Source organism: Macaca fascicularis, chromosome 14, assembly GCF_037993035.2.
Source record: "Macaca fascicularis isolate 582-1 chromosome 14, T2T-MFA8v1.1".
In the NCBI taxonomy this organism is placed as follows: domain Eukaryota; kingdom Metazoa; phylum Chordata; class Mammalia; order Primates; family Cercopithecidae; genus Macaca; species Macaca fascicularis.
In genome coordinates, this window is record NC_088388.1 from 56612176 (window position 1) to 56628698 (window position 16523).

The window sequence follows — 16523 nt, forward strand, 5'->3', positions numbered from 1 at the left end:
CACCGCGTCCAGCCAGCTATTACAGTTTTAACTTTCAAAGACAAGCAGCTTGTATTCTAGATCATGCTACAATCAAGAACTCTTTCTACTTTACCATGCTAATTGCTTCAAAAATGATTATTTCTTTGGCTAGTTCAAATGATAGATGCAGGGATGATCAGTTGCAGCTATAGTGATTTAGCATTTAATAGCTATGTCTGGTAGAAGGTGTGCTATATCAAGACCTTGTGGCGACTTTGCTTATAACTGATGTAATTGCAGCTTATTGCTCCACTGCAGGTAGGGTTGAATTTCAGCATGGAAAGCACGTTCTTGAGGCCTCTTCGCTTTTCCTCATACAAGGCTGTATCCGGGGTTGATATCTAGCCTATATGCCATATGTGTATGGCTAGTGTTTGTTCTGATTGGTTGGTGCTCACACTGCACAGATTGTTAAATATTTTGAAAATTGTATCTGGTTCTATTCATCTGTATTCTCTGATCTTATATCTGGCTCTATTCATCCCTGTTCTCTGATCTTATGTCAGACCTGAAGTTTCTCTAGTTTTTCTGTAGTGTATTTATAGGGAAAAATTGCCTTTTTTCCTTCTCATGCTCTTAAGCAACTTCATATTAAAAAGTTCCTGGAAACATTAAATTTTGCTTTTACTATTACAGCCATTATACATTATTTTAAGTCCACTTAGTGATCTAAAAGATTTCAAACATTTATGAGTCAATTAAAGAAATTTGAACACTGACTAGAATTTTGGCATTAGAATTTTTTTGGTCAAATTTTTCTAGGTATAATAATAGTATTGAGGTTGTGTTAAAAAAAGAGATACTGTCTTTTAGAGAGACATGCTGAAATATTATAAATAAAATGATATATCTGGATTTGCTTTAAAATAATCTGGCGTGAGGATATACAGGTAAAGCAAGATTAGACATGCATTGATAATTGCTAAAGCTAGGCGATAGATACATGGCAGTTCATTGTACTTTTTATGATAAAATGTTAGAAAAAGCTCATGTACTCTTAAAAGATTCTTGCATTTGTAAAATTATAATTGGATATTAAAAATTTTCGCCGGGCGCAGTGGCTCACGACTATAATCCCAGCACTTTGGGAGGCCAAGGCGGGCGGATCATGAGGTCAGGAGGTCAAGACCATCCTGGCTAACACGGTGAAACCCCATCTCTACTAAAAATATAAAAAATTAGCCGGGTGTGGTGGCATACACCTGTAGTTACAGCTGTTTGGGTGGCTGAGGCAAGAGAATCGCTTGAACTTGGGAGGCAGAGGTTGCAGTGAGCCAAGATCGCACCACTGCACTCCAGCCTGGGCAACAGAGCGAGACTCTGTCTTAAAAAAAAAAAAAAAAATTCTCAGTTAGTTAAAGACATTATTGGCAATTATAACTAATTATAACTTCTGATTTCCTTATAATAATTAGAAATATACATGGGGTTGGCTGTACACAGTGGCTAACCCCTGTAATCCCAGCACTTTGGGAGGCCGAGGCAGACGGATTGCCTGAGGTCAGGAGTTCGAGACCAGCCTGGCTAACACGGTGAAACCCCATCTCTACTAAAAATACAAAAATTAGGCCGGGTGCAGTGGCTCAAGCCTGTAATCCCAGCACTTTGGGAGGCCGAGACGGGTGGATCACAAGGTCAGGAGATCGAGACCATCTCTACTAAAAAATACAAAAAACTAGCTGGGCGAGGTGGCAGGCGCCTGTAGTTCCAGCTACTCGGGAGGCTGAGGCAGGAGAATGGCGTAAACCCAGGAGGCGGAGCTTGCATTGAACTGAGATCCTGCCACTGCACTCCAGCCTGGGCGACAGAGCGAGGCTCTGTCTCAAAAAAAAAAAAAAAATACAAAAATTAGCCAGGGCAGGCGTAGTTGCTCACACCTGTAATCCCAGCACTTTGGGAGGCCAAGGCGGATGGATCACCTGAGATCAAGAGTTCGAGACCAGCCTGACCAACATCATAATAGAGAAACCCCATCTCCATTAAAAATACAAAAATTGGCTGGGGGTGGTGGCAGACAACTGTAATCCCAGCTACTCGAGAGGGAGGCTGAGGCAGGAGATTCGCTTGAACCCAAGAGGTGGAGGTTGCAGTGAGCTGAGATCACACCACTGTACTCCATCCTGGGTGACAGAGCAAGACTCCCATCTCAAAAAAAAAAAAAAAAGGAAATATACGTGGGGTTAATAGATTTCCAACCGAAGGCAAAAAATCTGATCTTTTAATTAGCTTGTATAATATTTTTACATATATTTCCAAATAGCTTTTTGACACATTAAAATTGATGCCTCCATTATTATTTATTCCTTTTTAGGATTCTAGTTGGGAGCCATTGACATTAAACTTTTTGACTAATCTTGTCTGTATCTAGACTTTTTTTTTTTTTTTTTTGGAGACAGAGTGTCATGTTGTTGTGTCTAGGCTGGAATGCAGTGGTGCCATCTCAGCTCACTGTAAGCTCTGCCTCCCAGACTTAAGCAGTTTTCCCACTTCAACCTCCTGAGTAGCTGGGACTAAAGGTACATGCCACAATGCCTGGCTAGTTTTTGTATTTTTCAGACAGGGTTTCACCATGTTGCCCAGGCTGGTTTTGAATTCAATTCAGGTGATCCACCTGTCTCAGCCTCTCAAAGTGCTGGGACTACAGGCATGAGCCACTATGCCCGGCCTCTGTCTAGACTTCTTAACCCTGGAGTTGTATTGCTAATTAATAAATATTTTTAGTCTTTTTTCTTTTCCTATGTATGTTGCTTTAATGGTTAGATTGTATTCCATTGCCTTGATGTGCCAAACTGTCTTCTTGTTGATAGGCATTTGCTTTGCTTTTTCTTTTTCTTGCAGGTTTAGCAGATCAAAGGGTGTGGATTTTTTTAAATAGCATTTATGATGTCATTCCAGATTGGAAGAGCCTATAATGGCCTTTAATAGTAAAACATTTTATGTTTCTAGGAATTTTTTTTTTTTTTTTTTTGAGACAGAGTCTCGCTCTGTCCCCCAGGCTGGAGTGCAGTGGCACGATCTCGGCTCACTGCAAGCTCCGTCTCCTGGGTTCAGGCCATTCTCCTGCCTCAGCCTCCCGAGTAGCTGGGACTATAGGCGTCCGCCACCGCACCCGGCTAATTTTTTGTATTTTTTTAGTAGAGACGGGGTTTCACCGTGGTCTCGATCTCCTGACCTTGTGATCCGCCCGCCTCGGCCTCCCAAAGTGCTGGGATTACAGGCGTGAGCCACTGCGCCCGGCTCTAGGAATTTTTAAAATATAAAGTTATTTAAGAGCATGAGGAGCAAAAAAAGGGAATTTTCTCCTATAAATATACCACAGACAAATTAGAGAAACTTCAGATCTGACATAAGATCAGAGAAGAGGGATGACTCGAGCTAGATACGATTTTCAAAATATCCAAAGGTGTCACTTTGTGCGTTGGGACCTATTCAGTGTTTTTGTTGTTGTTGCTGTTGTTTGTTTGTTTGTTTGAGATGGAGTCTCGCTCTGTCATCCAGGCTGGAATGAAGTGGCGCTATCTCAGCTCACTATAACCTCTGCCTCCCAGGTCAAGAGATTCTTCTGCCTCAGCCTCCCAAGTGTAGCTGAGACTACAGGCACCCGCCACCATGCCCGGCTAATTTTTGTATTTTTAGTAGAGACAGGGTTTCAGCATGTTGGCCAGGCTAGTCTTGAACTCCTGACTTCAGGTGATCCACCCGCCTCGGCCTCCCAAAGTGCTGGGATTACAAGCATGAGCCACCCACTCCTGGCCAGTATTTTCATTCATATTTTTTTCGTGTTGAATTATTATTATTATTATTTTTGAGACCGAGTTTTGCTCTTGTTGCCCATACTGGAGTGCAATGGCATGATCTCGGCTCACTGCAACCTCCACCTCCTGGGTTCAAGTGATTCTCCTGTCTCAGCTTCCCAAGTAGCTGGGATTAGAGGTGCCCGCCACCACATCCAGCTAATTTTGTGTTTTCAGTGGAGACAGGGTTTTTCCATGTTGGTCAGGCTGGTCTTGAAATCGTGACGTCAGGTGATCTGCCCGCCTCGGCCTCCCAAAGTTAACGATTACAGGCATGAGCCACTGTGCCTGACCCGAATTATTTTTAAATATCATACGTTGCAAGCAAACTATCATTTTTTGCAATTTATAAGAAAGTTATGCCACAGGCATTTAAGCACATCTTTTTTTTTTTTTTTTTTTTTGCTTTTAGTGTTCTTTGTCCTGCTTTAATTTTTTTATATGATTTTTCTTATATACCACCTTGTTTTTTGAGGTGGGTAGGTAGGTGGGACATAAATCACAAATTGAAAAAACAAAACCAAACCAATCTCTCTTCAGAATGTTTTGTAGAGTAAGGTATTAAGCTTCATTTGAATAAAATAAAATTCCCTGGGCTTCTAGAGTGCTTTAACTGAGCCCCTCTTTCCTTTCTTTCTAAATGATGATATCCAATCAGAAAAAACGTTAATCTACTGCATTACTCCACATTCTTTGTCTTTGAGATTTGTAACATCTGAAAAATTTCTTTTTGTTACAGAAGTCTGTTGTGATTTGTCCCTTGTGCAGGACCTGTAATAGACACCTTAAAGCAGTGGCTTAAAGTATTTTTTGGCTCACAGATCCCTTGGAAAATATGATGCAAGCTGTGGATTCTTGCCTGAGCCCCATCAGTCAGGATCGTTTGAGTGTTGGCCTGTCAGGCCTATTGCATTAAAATCTTGGGATGTCCCCTCACTTTATCTTGGAGTTACCCTTTGTCACTCTCTTTTGATGGCTCCAGTTTCCTCCATCCTGTATGTAAGTCGTTTTTTTGTTAATTCCCATTTTGGCAGAGCATATGCTTCCTGAGAAAGGATGCATAGAAAGTACATTTTGTTTTTGAGATTATATGTTTGAAATTTCTTTCTTTTACTCTCTTACTTATTATTTGACTGAGTATATAGTTCTAACTGGAAATAATTTTCCCACAGAATTTTGAGGACATTGCCTTATTGTCTGCTAGCTTCCAATGTTGCTATTGAGAAATTCAGTGCTATTCAGATCTCTTTCCTTGGTAAATTTGTTTCTTCCTGGAAACATCTAGAATTTTCTCATTGTCCCTGGCATTCTGAAATTACATCATGACGTGTCTTGGTGTGGGTCTGTTTTCATCCACTGTGCTAGATCCTTGAAGAGCACTTTCAATTTGGAAATTCATGCCTTTCATTTCTGGGAAACTTTATTATTTTGTTGATAATTTCCTCCCCTTTATTTTCTCTCTTTCCTCTTTATGGCATACTTTTATTTGGGTTTTAGACCTCTTGGATGGACTCTAATTTTATTATTATTTCTTAAATAAATAAATAAATTTATTTTATTTTATTTATTTATTTTTTTGAGATGGAGTTTCATTCTTGTTGCCCAGGCTGGAGTGTAGTGGTGCGATCTTGGCTTACTGCAACCTCCGCCTCTTGGGTTCAAGCGATTCTCCTGCCTCAGCCTCCCAAGTAGCTGGGATTACAGGCATATGCCACTACACCCAGCTAATTTTTATTTTTTTAGTAGAGGTGGGGTTTCACCATGTTGGCTAGGTTGGTCTCGAACTCAGGTGATCCACCTGTCTCAGCCTCCCAAAGTGCTGGGATTACAGGTGTGAGCCACCACACTGGCCCAGTACATTTATTTTTCATACAAAGTGTCACTCTGTCACCCAGCTGCAGTGCAGTGACATGATCACAGCTCACTCCAGCCTCCATCTCCTGGGCTCTAGCCATCTTCCCACCTCAGCCTACTACAGGCACACTCCACCACACCCAGCTAATTTTTGTATTTTTAGTAGAGACAGGATTTCGCCATATTGCACAGACTGGTCTCAAACTCCTGGGCTCAAGTGATCCACTCGCCTTGGCCTCCCAAGGAGCTGGGAGCCGCTGCACCCCACCTAAGCATGAGCTGAGCCTAAGTGTGAGCCACTGCACCCAGCCTAATTTTATTACTATATTTTCTCTAATTTTATTTCTTTTGTCCTACTTTTGAGGATATTTCCTCAAATCTATTTTCTAACTTTTCTATTGAGTTTAAAATTTTTCTAACACCATTTTAATTTCCACAAGCTTGTTTTTATTTTTATTTATGTTTTCGAGACAGGGGCTTGCTCTGTCACCCAGGCTGGAGTGCTGTGGTGCTATCTCAGCTCACTTCAACCTCTGCCTCCTGGGCTCATGCAGTTCTCCTGCCTCAGTCTCCTGAGTAGCTGAGACTACTGGTGGGCACCACCATGCCTGGCTAGTCTTTTAATTATTATTTTGTAGAGATGGGGTCTTGCCATGTTGCCCAGGTTGGTCTCAAACTCCTGGACTCAAGCAATTCCACCCACCTTGGCCTCCCAAAGTGCTGAGATTATAGGCATCAGCCACTGCCCGGCCTTGTTTTATTTTCTGAATATTCTTTTAAAACAACAGTCTATTCTTGTTTTATATATATAGTATCATCTTTTATCTCTGCATATCTTTTATCTGTGATAATTTTTTTGTGTGGGAAAAGATACTTTGTTGGAAATGACACATGCTTTGACAGTAGGAGACTATATTTTACTAGTGTGCCAAATTTCTTTTGTTGTCTTTTTATTTTTTAAATCACTTTATGAAGATGTAATTTACATAGCCTACATACCTGCTCATAGTATACAATTTCTGTTTTTTAGTATATTTGCAGAGTTGTGCAATCATTACCATAATTTAATTTTAGAACATTTTAATCACTTTAAAAAGCACCCTTGTACTAATTAGCAGTCACTCTGTATCCCCTCACCCCAGGTAAACAGTAATCTACTTTCTGTCTCCATATATAGGCCTTTTCTGGGCAATTAATTAATTAATTAATTTGAGGCAGAGTTTTTGCTCTTATTGCCTAGGCTGGAGTGCAGTGATGAGATCTCGGCAACCTCCGCCTCCTGGGTTCTAACTATTCTCCTGCCTCAGCCTCTCAAGTAGCTGGAACTACAGGCGTGCCCCACCATGCCTGGCTAATTTTTGCATTTTTAGTAGAGATGAGGTTTCACCATGTTGGCCAGGCTGGTCTCAACTCCTGACCTCAGGTGATTGCCCACCTTAGCCTCCCAAAGCGCTGGGATTACTGGCGTGAACCATCGTGCCCAGCCAGGACATTTTATATAAATGGAATGATAAAGTATGTGATCTTAGGCCACTTGACATGTTTTCAAGGTTCATCTGTGTCGTAGCATGTAACAGTACACCATTCTTTTTCGTGGCTGAATAGTGTTCCATTGTATTATTATACATTTCATTCATCTGTTCATTAGCTGATGCCTGCTGATTCTTTTGTATTTATTTTTTTGAGATGGAATGTTGCTCTGTTGCCCAGACTATAGTGCAGTAGTGTGTGATCATAGCTCACTGCAGCCTCGAACTCCTGGGCTTAAGTGATCCTCCCACCACAGCCTCCTGAGTAACTGGTACTACAGATGCATACCACCATGCCTGGCTTATTATTATTGTTTTTATTATTGTTTTGAGATAGGATCTTGTTCTGTTACCCAGGCTGGAGTGCAGTAGCACCATCACAGCTCACTGCAGCTCAATCTGCCAGGCTCAAGCAATCCTTCTACCTCAGCCTCCAGACTAGTAATTATTAAATTTTTTTTTTTTACATTTATTTATTTATTTATTTTATTATACTTTAAGTTCTAGGGTACATGTGCATAACGTGCAGGTTTGTTACATATGTATACTTGTGCCATGTTGGTGTGCCGCACCCATCAACTCGTCAGCACCCATCAACTCGTCATTTACATGAGGTATAACTCCCAATGCAATCCCTCCCCCTTCCCCCCTCCCCATGATAGGCCTCGGTGTGTGATGTTCCTTTTCCCAGGCTGGTTCTGAACTCCTGGCCCCAGGCCATCCTCCTGATTAACTGCAATTACAGGCATGAGCCACAGTCCCTGGCCCTGCTGGTTCTTAAATAGGCTTTTGGTCAGTCCTCCTGTTTTTAGCTCCATCTTTATCCCCACTTTGAAAGGTGCCTAATGCTACAAGTTCCTGAGCTTTTTGGAGGTTATGTTGTATCTCAGCCTTTCTCAAGCCTACTGTTAGTAACCACTCATTCATCTGCTTTTCAGCTTCTAAAATGTTGTTACTATTACCTTCGCTCTCATTTTGTGGGTTTGTGCCACTCCCCATCCCTCATTGTTTTAGCAAGGTTTTGGAAAGAGAGAGGTAGCCAAGGAAGAGCTAATGCATACCTTCAGTCCTCAGTCTTTCACTGAAAGTTTAAAAGGTGGGATTCCCATGCTGTGTCAGGCTCTAGGCCCAATAGTCATGGAATGACCAAGCTAGAAAAACCTTTAGAGATGAGCAGCTAGTCATGTACTTCATCTTTCAGCTGAAGAGAATGAGACTCACAGGACTTAGTAAATTGTTTAATGTCATACAATTAGTAAGTAGCCAAGTTAGGTCCTTAATCCTGTCTCCTGCCTTCTTAACTAGTTGCTCAGACTTAATTTAGGCTGATTACTTTAACATTCAGTATTGAGGAGAGCATGGGGACCCTTGCTCAGATTTGGCCTCTGCCACTTTTTAGTTACAGAAATGGGTTTGCTTAAGCCCAATTTTCTGGAGGGACTAGCTTTTAGAGAAAGGTGCATGTGTACCTACCTGTGTAGCCTCTGGGAGCTCACTGTATTTGAAAGAGTGTGTGTATACATCTAACTAATTTATTAATTATATAAAAGAATGGCTGGGCGCAGTGACTTACGCTTGTAATCCCAGCACTTTGGGAGGCTGAGGCGGGCAGATCTTCTGAGGTCAGGGGTTCAAGACCAGCCTGGCCAACACGGCGAAACCCTCTCTCTACTAAAAATACGAAAACAATTAGCTGGGCATGGTGGTGCGTGCCTGTAATCCCAACTATTAGGGAGGCTGAGGCAGGAGAATTGCCTGAACCTGGGAGGTGGAGGTTGCAGTGAAGTGAGATTGCATCACTGTACTATAGCCTGGGTGACAGAGCGAGACTCCATCTTAAAAAAAAAAAAAAAAAAAAGAACACAGGATTGGGTTTCTTAGACTGGTCTAAAAGACCATGAATTGGACAGCTGGTTGCATCACCCACTAAACAGGAAATTATGTGAGTTCCAGATGTTACCTGACAGATGTGTGCTCTGCAGGGCATTTGACTGGGCTAAAAGGAATGCAATGTGAACAAAAGTGCTTTCAGTTTGTCCTAGATGTAGTTTGGAACAGTCCTGACTAGATAGGCTCTCAAACCCTAGTCTTTCTAAAACTGCTCACATAAGAAGTTCAGCCATTTTAGAAATACTGGGTACATGAGTTGGATCACGTGTGGTACCTGGAAGATGTTAAGCAGGAGGGAAAACATCAATAGGAATAATGGCTGTATATACAAACCTAAAACGATCTGACAAAGTAAATGTGTTGAGAAAGAGAGTGAACAAATCTGCCTCGAGAAAACAGGAGTAACAGGGTTTATCTTAAATTTACATTGAAAAGCCTGGTCAGCAGCTTTCCTGGGTTAGTGCCTTGGAAGAGGACTTAGAAGTGGCCTGTGGGACCTGTGCGGTGACTCATGCCTGTAATCTCAGCACTTTGGGAGGCCAAGGTGGACGACGGATCACTTGAGGTCAGGAGTTCGAGACCAGTCTGGCTAATATGGCACAACCCCATCCCTACTAAAAAGAGAAAGATTAGCTGGGCATGATGGCAGGCGCCTGTAATCCCAGCTACTTGGGAGGCTGAGGCAGGAGAATCAGTTGAACCTGGGAGGCAGAGGTTGCAGTGAGCCAAGACTGTGCCACTGCACTCCAGCCTGGGTGACAGAGCGAGACTCCGTCTCAAAAAAACAAAACAAAAAAGGCCTGTGGGTGGGGGTTGGGGGACAGTGGACAGTTCACTGCTTGTATTCTGGGTACTTATTTGCATGACTCCTGAGCACCACAGTCAGCTGGTGATGTGGGCCAAGGTAAAACCTGTCTCTTCAAGGAACAGTTACCTTCTTTACGTCATGGTGTAGGAGTTGTAAAATCACTTTAATTTCATGTGAAGAAGAGATAAGGAAGAGTGATAGCTTCCAAAACTCTGCAGTCCTTATTGTGTGTGTGTGCCTGTATTTAAGGTGTCTCTATTTAAAAAGAGCTGATACTAATGAATGTCATCTATTAGTAAAAGTAATCATAAGGTTAATTCTCATTTAATTAGAAATGTGTAATCTCTTCCCTTCCTACATTGTGCCCCACCATCAGACAGGTGATGCCCTCTGATTTGTATAGGGGTTCAGAAATTATGTAGAAGATAGGGAGAATTGAAATGCTGGAGCAGCCAGAGAGTTGAAGAGAAAACAACCTAGCTCTCAACATGTACAAAAAATAGAAGTGTGAGTTGGTAGCAGTGCTATGCTGCTGGGCAGTCTATTTCACAAGTGTTTATAACAGGAAAGATACAGTGCCATCTTTTAGTGTGGGAAATAAACTGATTATAGCATGGATGACACTCAGTTGATGACCATGGTCACCAATAGTATCAATTTTAGGATATCCCAGAATGCCACTATGCAAAGGATAGCATATTAACTTAGACATATGCATTCACAGAGGAAAGAATTTCATCATTCTTGCTGCAGATAATCTGCAGATAATGTGAAATAGACCTTATAGGATTGCTGTTGATACGGTAAGTTGAGGCGCAGTCCATGTGATACTGAAACAGGAGAGGTTCCCTTGTCCCCTCCCTGGCTTGCTGCTGCTGCTGCTTTTTTTTTTTTTTTTTTTTTGCAGACAGAGTCTCGCTCAGCCACCCAGGCTGGAGTGCAGTGGTGCAATCTCAGCTCACTGCACCCACCGTCTCCAGGGTTCAAGCGATTGTCTCGTCTCAGCCTCCTAAGTAGCTGGGATTACAGAAACTCACGCCTGGCTAATTTTTGTGTTTTAGTAGAGATGGGGTTTCACTATGTTGGCCCAGCTGGTCTTGAACTCCTGACCTCAGTTGATCACCCGCCTCGGCCTCTCAAAGTGCTGGGATTACAGGTGTGAGCCACCGTACCCTGCCCACAGTATAGTTTTGAATGCTTGAAATGTATTGCCTGCAGTCTCTGTTTTAAAAACCCTGAGAGGTTGTTAGAACCATTAAAAAAAAGTTTTTTTGTTTCTTTTTTTAAGATAAACTTTAAGTTACCTTTAAGTTAAACTTAAAGGTAATTATAGATTTATTTGCAATTGTAAGAAATAACACAGAGCAATCCCCTGTGCACTCTACCCAGATTCCCTTATTGGTGACATCTTGCAGAACTATATAGATATTATTAGAAACTCACGCCTGTAATCCCAGCACTTTGGGAGACTGAGGCAGGTGGATTACCTGCAGTCAGGAGTTCGAGACCAGCCTGGCCAACATGGTGAAACCCCATCTCTACTAAAAATACAAAAAAATTAGCTGGATATGGTGGCGGGCACCTATAATCCCAGCTACTTGGGAGACTGAAGAAGGAAAATTGCTTGAACCTGGGAGGTGGATGTTGCAGTGAGCCAAGATTATGCCATTGCACTCCAGCCTGGGCAACAAGAATGAAACTCTGTCTCAAAAGAAAAAAAAAAAAAAGATATCAGAACCAGGAACTTGACATTGATATAGTCAAGGTATAAAGAGTTCCATCACTGTGAGAATTCTTGGGGTTGCCCTTTTATAGCCATACCCATCTACCTTCCTCTCCCCACAGCCACCCAACTCTCCCCCTCCCCCACCATTCTTTGCTTCTCTAATTTTATCATTTCAAGAATATTATATAAATGGAATCATACAATATGTAACCTGTTGTGATTGGCTTATTCAGGTCTACTGGTGATGAATTCTCACTGTTTTGCCTGAAAATATTTTTATTTTTATTTAAGTTTGCCTTCATTTTTGAAGGATTTTTTTTTTTCTGTTCATAAAGTTCTGGGTTTGACAGATATTTATTTATTTATTTATTTTTCAGTACTTGTAAGGTGTTCCTTCTTTTTTTTTTTTTTTTTTTTTTTTTGAGACGGAGTCTTGCGCTGTCGCCCGGGCTGGAGTGCAGTGGCCAGATCTCAGCTCACTGCAAGCTCCGCCTCCCGGGTTTGTGCCATTCTCCTGCCTCAGCCTCCCTAGTAGCTGGGACTACAGGCGCCCGCCACCTCGCCCGGCTAGTTTTTTGTATTTTTTAGTAGGGACGGGGTTTCACTGTGTTAGCCAGGATGGTCTCGATCTCCTGACCTCATGATCCGCCCGTCTCGGCCTCCCAAAGTGCTGGGATTACACGTTTGAGCCACTGCGCCCGGCCATGTTTTCTAGCCTTCATTGTTTCTGATGAGAAGGCAGTTGTAATTTCAGTTTCTTCCCCCGAATATAATGTGTGTCCTTTCTTTCTAGCTCTTTTCAAGGTTCTCTCTTATCACTGGTTTCCAGAAGTTTGTCTGTGATGTACTTGTGTATTATTTTATTGGCATTTATACTGCTTGGAGTCCGTTGAGCTTTTTGAATCTGTAAATTTTTGTCTTTTACCAAATTTGGGAAAATTTTGATTCTTCTTCAAATATTGTTTTCTGCCTCATTCTATTTTCCTTCTGGAACTCCAATTATATTATGTTAGACTTGTTGCCCCACACATCTCTGAGGTCCCTCTCTCCTGCTGCCCTTTCTTTTTTAATTTATACATTTTATTTTGTAGAGATGGGGTCTTACTGTATTACCCAGACTGGTCTTGAACTCCTGGCCTCAAACATTCCTCTCAACCTTGGCCTCCCAAAGTGCTGAGGTTACAAGTGTGAGCTACCACACCCAGACAGCTCTTTCTCTAATCCTTTTTTCTCTCTGTATTTCTGATTGGATAATTTTTGTTGTTCTTTTTTCAAGGTCAGTAACTCCTCTGTCGTTTCCAATCTGCTTTTAAGCCAGCCCACTGCGTTGCAATGTCTGTTTCTCTGTTGCGATTTTTTTTTTTTTTGAGAGGGAGTCTTGGTCTGTTGCCTAGGCTGGAGTGCAGTGGCGCGATCTTGGCTCACTGCAACCTCCGCCTCAACCTCAAGAGATTCTTCTACCTCAGCCTCCCGAGTAACTGGGACTACAGGCGCACGCCACCACGCTCTGCTGATTTTTGTATTTTTAGTAGAGACGGGGTGTCACCATATTGGCCAAGCTTGTCTCGAACTCCTGCCTCAGCCTCCCAATGTGCTGGGATTACAGGTGTGAGCCACCACACCTGGCCTGAGATCTATTTTTTTCATTCATAATGATCATACCTGCTTTAAAATTCCTGTTTGCTAATTCCAGTATTTGAGTAAACTTAGGGTTGGTTTCTGTTGATTGACTTGTCTCTTGAGAATAGGTCATATTTTTCTGTTTCTTTATATGCTGAGCAGTTCTGGATTGTAAATAACTAGATTCTGTTACCTCCCTCCAGAGAGCATTCTTATTTTATTATTATTATTGTTATTATTTTTAAGTTAACTGTTTCCCTGTAGTGAGTGGCAACTTAAATCTCAGTTCAGTTCTTTTACCCTTAACTTGGCTGCTTGGGGTCTACTCCATGCATGCGTGGTTCAGGGATCAGCCAGTTTTGTAGGCAGAGTTTGTACATAGATTTTTGGGTCTTCCCTTCTGTGGTTCTCTCTGGAATTTCCCTCTTTCACTTCCCAGCTGCTGTGGTTTGCCTTAAAATTTGTCCTCTGGTTTCTGAAGCTAGTAAGATTATGAGTTTTTCAGTTTTACCCACCTCTTATGACAGACAGGTACTTGCCTGACTGGAAGCCATAAAAAAGGGAAACTCACCCAGTATCATTACCTTCTTCTAAATGATGACTTTTTTCCCTACTTGAGAATCTTCTTGCTTTTTAATTCTCCAGACAAGCTCATACTTGTCTGCAGGAAAGTTGGTCTGATGGGAGCTATTCTGCCATGACTGGAAGCAGAACCTCTGTGAACTAGATATAAAGTATTCTGTTGATAAAATCAATTTTTTCCCGTTGTAGTTTCACAGATCTTTATATTACTCTCCCTATCACCTTCAAGAGGCCAGATATAAAAATGTCTTTAAACGGGGTGTGGTGGAGCATGCCTTTAAGGGAGGCTGAAATCAGAGGATTGCGTGAGCCTGGCAGTTTGAGACCAGCCTGGGCAACCTAGCTAGATCCTGACTCTACAAAAAAATTTAAAAAATTAGCTGGGTGTGCTGGTCCCAGCTACTCTGGAGGCTGAGGTGGGAGGTTAGCCTGAGCTCAGGAGGTTGAGGCTGCAGTGAGCCGTGATTGTGCCGCTGCACCCCAGCCTGGGCAACAGAGTGAGACTCTATCTCAAAACAACAACAACAAATGTCGGTTTGTTTCTGGCTTGATCAAAGCAGAACAGATAAAAAACCTATTAGAAGTTCTTGTAAGGCATGTATGGTTTAAAAAAAATCTTTTATGATTGATTTGAACTGTACTTCCTTGGAAGCAGATTCATAAGGATAGACTGACACGTAGTTGACTGCTTTTGAAATTGTTCTTAGAAATGGGCTTAAAATCTGATATCTAGATCTGCTGATGTTTGTATAATCTGTATGTGTTGGACAAATAATTAGTTGTTGTTTCTAGGACAATAGGACAGTTGTGGTGGCGATGTCATATTCCTAATATTGTTTGAATTTCCAGGGGTCTAAATAATTGAAATTTAAGGTACCTGTGATACACGGGGTTCAGGAGGTGGGCCTGTGTAGGTGTTTCTGAGGATTAAGTTTTCCTACTGTTTCTTCCTTTTTTTTTTTTTTAGATGGGGTCTCACTGTGTCACCCAAGCTGGAGTGTAGTGGTGTGATCTCAGCTCACTACATCTTCCATCCCCTGGGTTCAAGTGATTCTCCTGCCTCAGCCTCCCGAGTAGCTGGGATTACAGGTGTCCGCCACCACACCCAGCTAATTTTTATATTTTTTTAGTAGAGGTGGAGTTTCACTATGTTGGCCGGGCTGGTTTCTAACTCCTGACCTTGAGTGATCCACCCACCTTAACCTCCCAAAGTGCTGGAATTGCAAGCATGAGTCACCGTGCCCAGCCCCTTACTGTTTATTCTTAAAACTCAGCCCTAAGTAAATGATGAGTGAATCATTTCAATAAAAAAAATCTTAGGTTTGTGAATCCCCTTCTCTTACCTTTTTGGCACTCTTTGTGGAGTGACTGAAATGAATATGATTTGCTTTCAGGGCCCTCATACTTCTTTATACATCTCCTTTCCCCTTGTGGAGAAGATGCTTTGCTCTTGCTACTGGTCTAGTCTAATTCACAGAAGGACGTTTGTCTAACTTCAGCACCCTGTATAGTCTTTTATTCAGAACTGGACTCTTTAACAAGACTTCTTCCCTTAGCTGATTTAAAGAAGGGGCAAATGTGGAGAGGTGGTGGTGGGGACAGAGGCTTTAACAATTACTTCTCCCATGATTCATAGCCTTTCTCTCCCTTTTGACCACACGTCAGATCAGCTGGCCATGCTCACCTTTGGCGCCATTCTTCTTCTCACTTTTTAAAAGTTCTCCCCTTAATCACTCAGCTTTCCTATCTTCTCACACGTGCATGTCATGTCTTAGGGAGCACCGTACAGCCATTTAGATGAGATCAGGCACATTTAGGGTAGTTATGGCCATAGAGGCCTAGAGCCATTTTAGGAAGGCATCTTTTCTTCACAGAGGACAGTGATTCCTCTCTATGTTGTGATATTTCATGGTTTTTACTGAGGGGATTTTCTGGCTAGTTAGGAATAAATGAGCACGCGGTAACTGAAAGTGAAGAAGCTTAGGAGGAAGAAACAGTTATCTTCTTTCAGACATGAATGCAGTTTAAAAATACATCCCAAGAATTTCAGACTGTAGACGAGATCATTATGTCAGCTGCTTGCTGCTTAATTACTTTGTACAGTAAGTGCAGGCTTACCATGAGTGGGCTCTTTGCAGGTGTTACTGAAAGCTCTGAGCCTAGCTCTACATAAGCTGTAGGCCTTTGTTGCTGCAGCTATTACCAGCTGCCTGCTGACTTTTGCCAGTCTTCTTTAGTGAAGATTACCAAATGTATTTTGAGGGATGAAATTTGCTCAAAAAGAAAGTTTCAGAATAATTTGTTTGGAAGAAGGATCAGGAAATAAGAGGAATGAAATTATGGCACTTGCTTTTAATAACAGAAAGAAGGTTGGGTCCTATCAGAATTTGAAAATTGTGAATAAGTGAGCTGCTGCTTCTGATGTTGGACAAAACCTCAGAGAAAATAGAGGAGACATTGTAGTTATAAAAGCAATAACTTTCTGACTGGACTTATTACTAGTTTCTGGAACAGGTGCCTTAGAGTTATTATAAACTTTTCTCTTTTAGAAACTTTTGAGGTGCCTCTGGGATTGATTTAGGGTAAAGGACTTTCTGACTTAGGTGCATCTCATCCTGTAATTGTGAAGAATGCATCCTCCTTAATAACCACAAGTCCCTTTAGGTTCCAGACCAACTAAAAAAACTGTATTTGTAACA

General features: G+C 41.8%; 1 protein-coding gene across 6 annotated transcripts in view; it reads left to right on the forward strand.

The window, feature by feature from the left end:
* Positions 1–16523, forward strand: part of DENND5A (DENN domain containing 5A) — a 129282-nt gene that overhangs the window by 44626 nt on the left and 68133 nt on the right. The gene's annotated exons all lie outside the window — the stretch shown is intronic.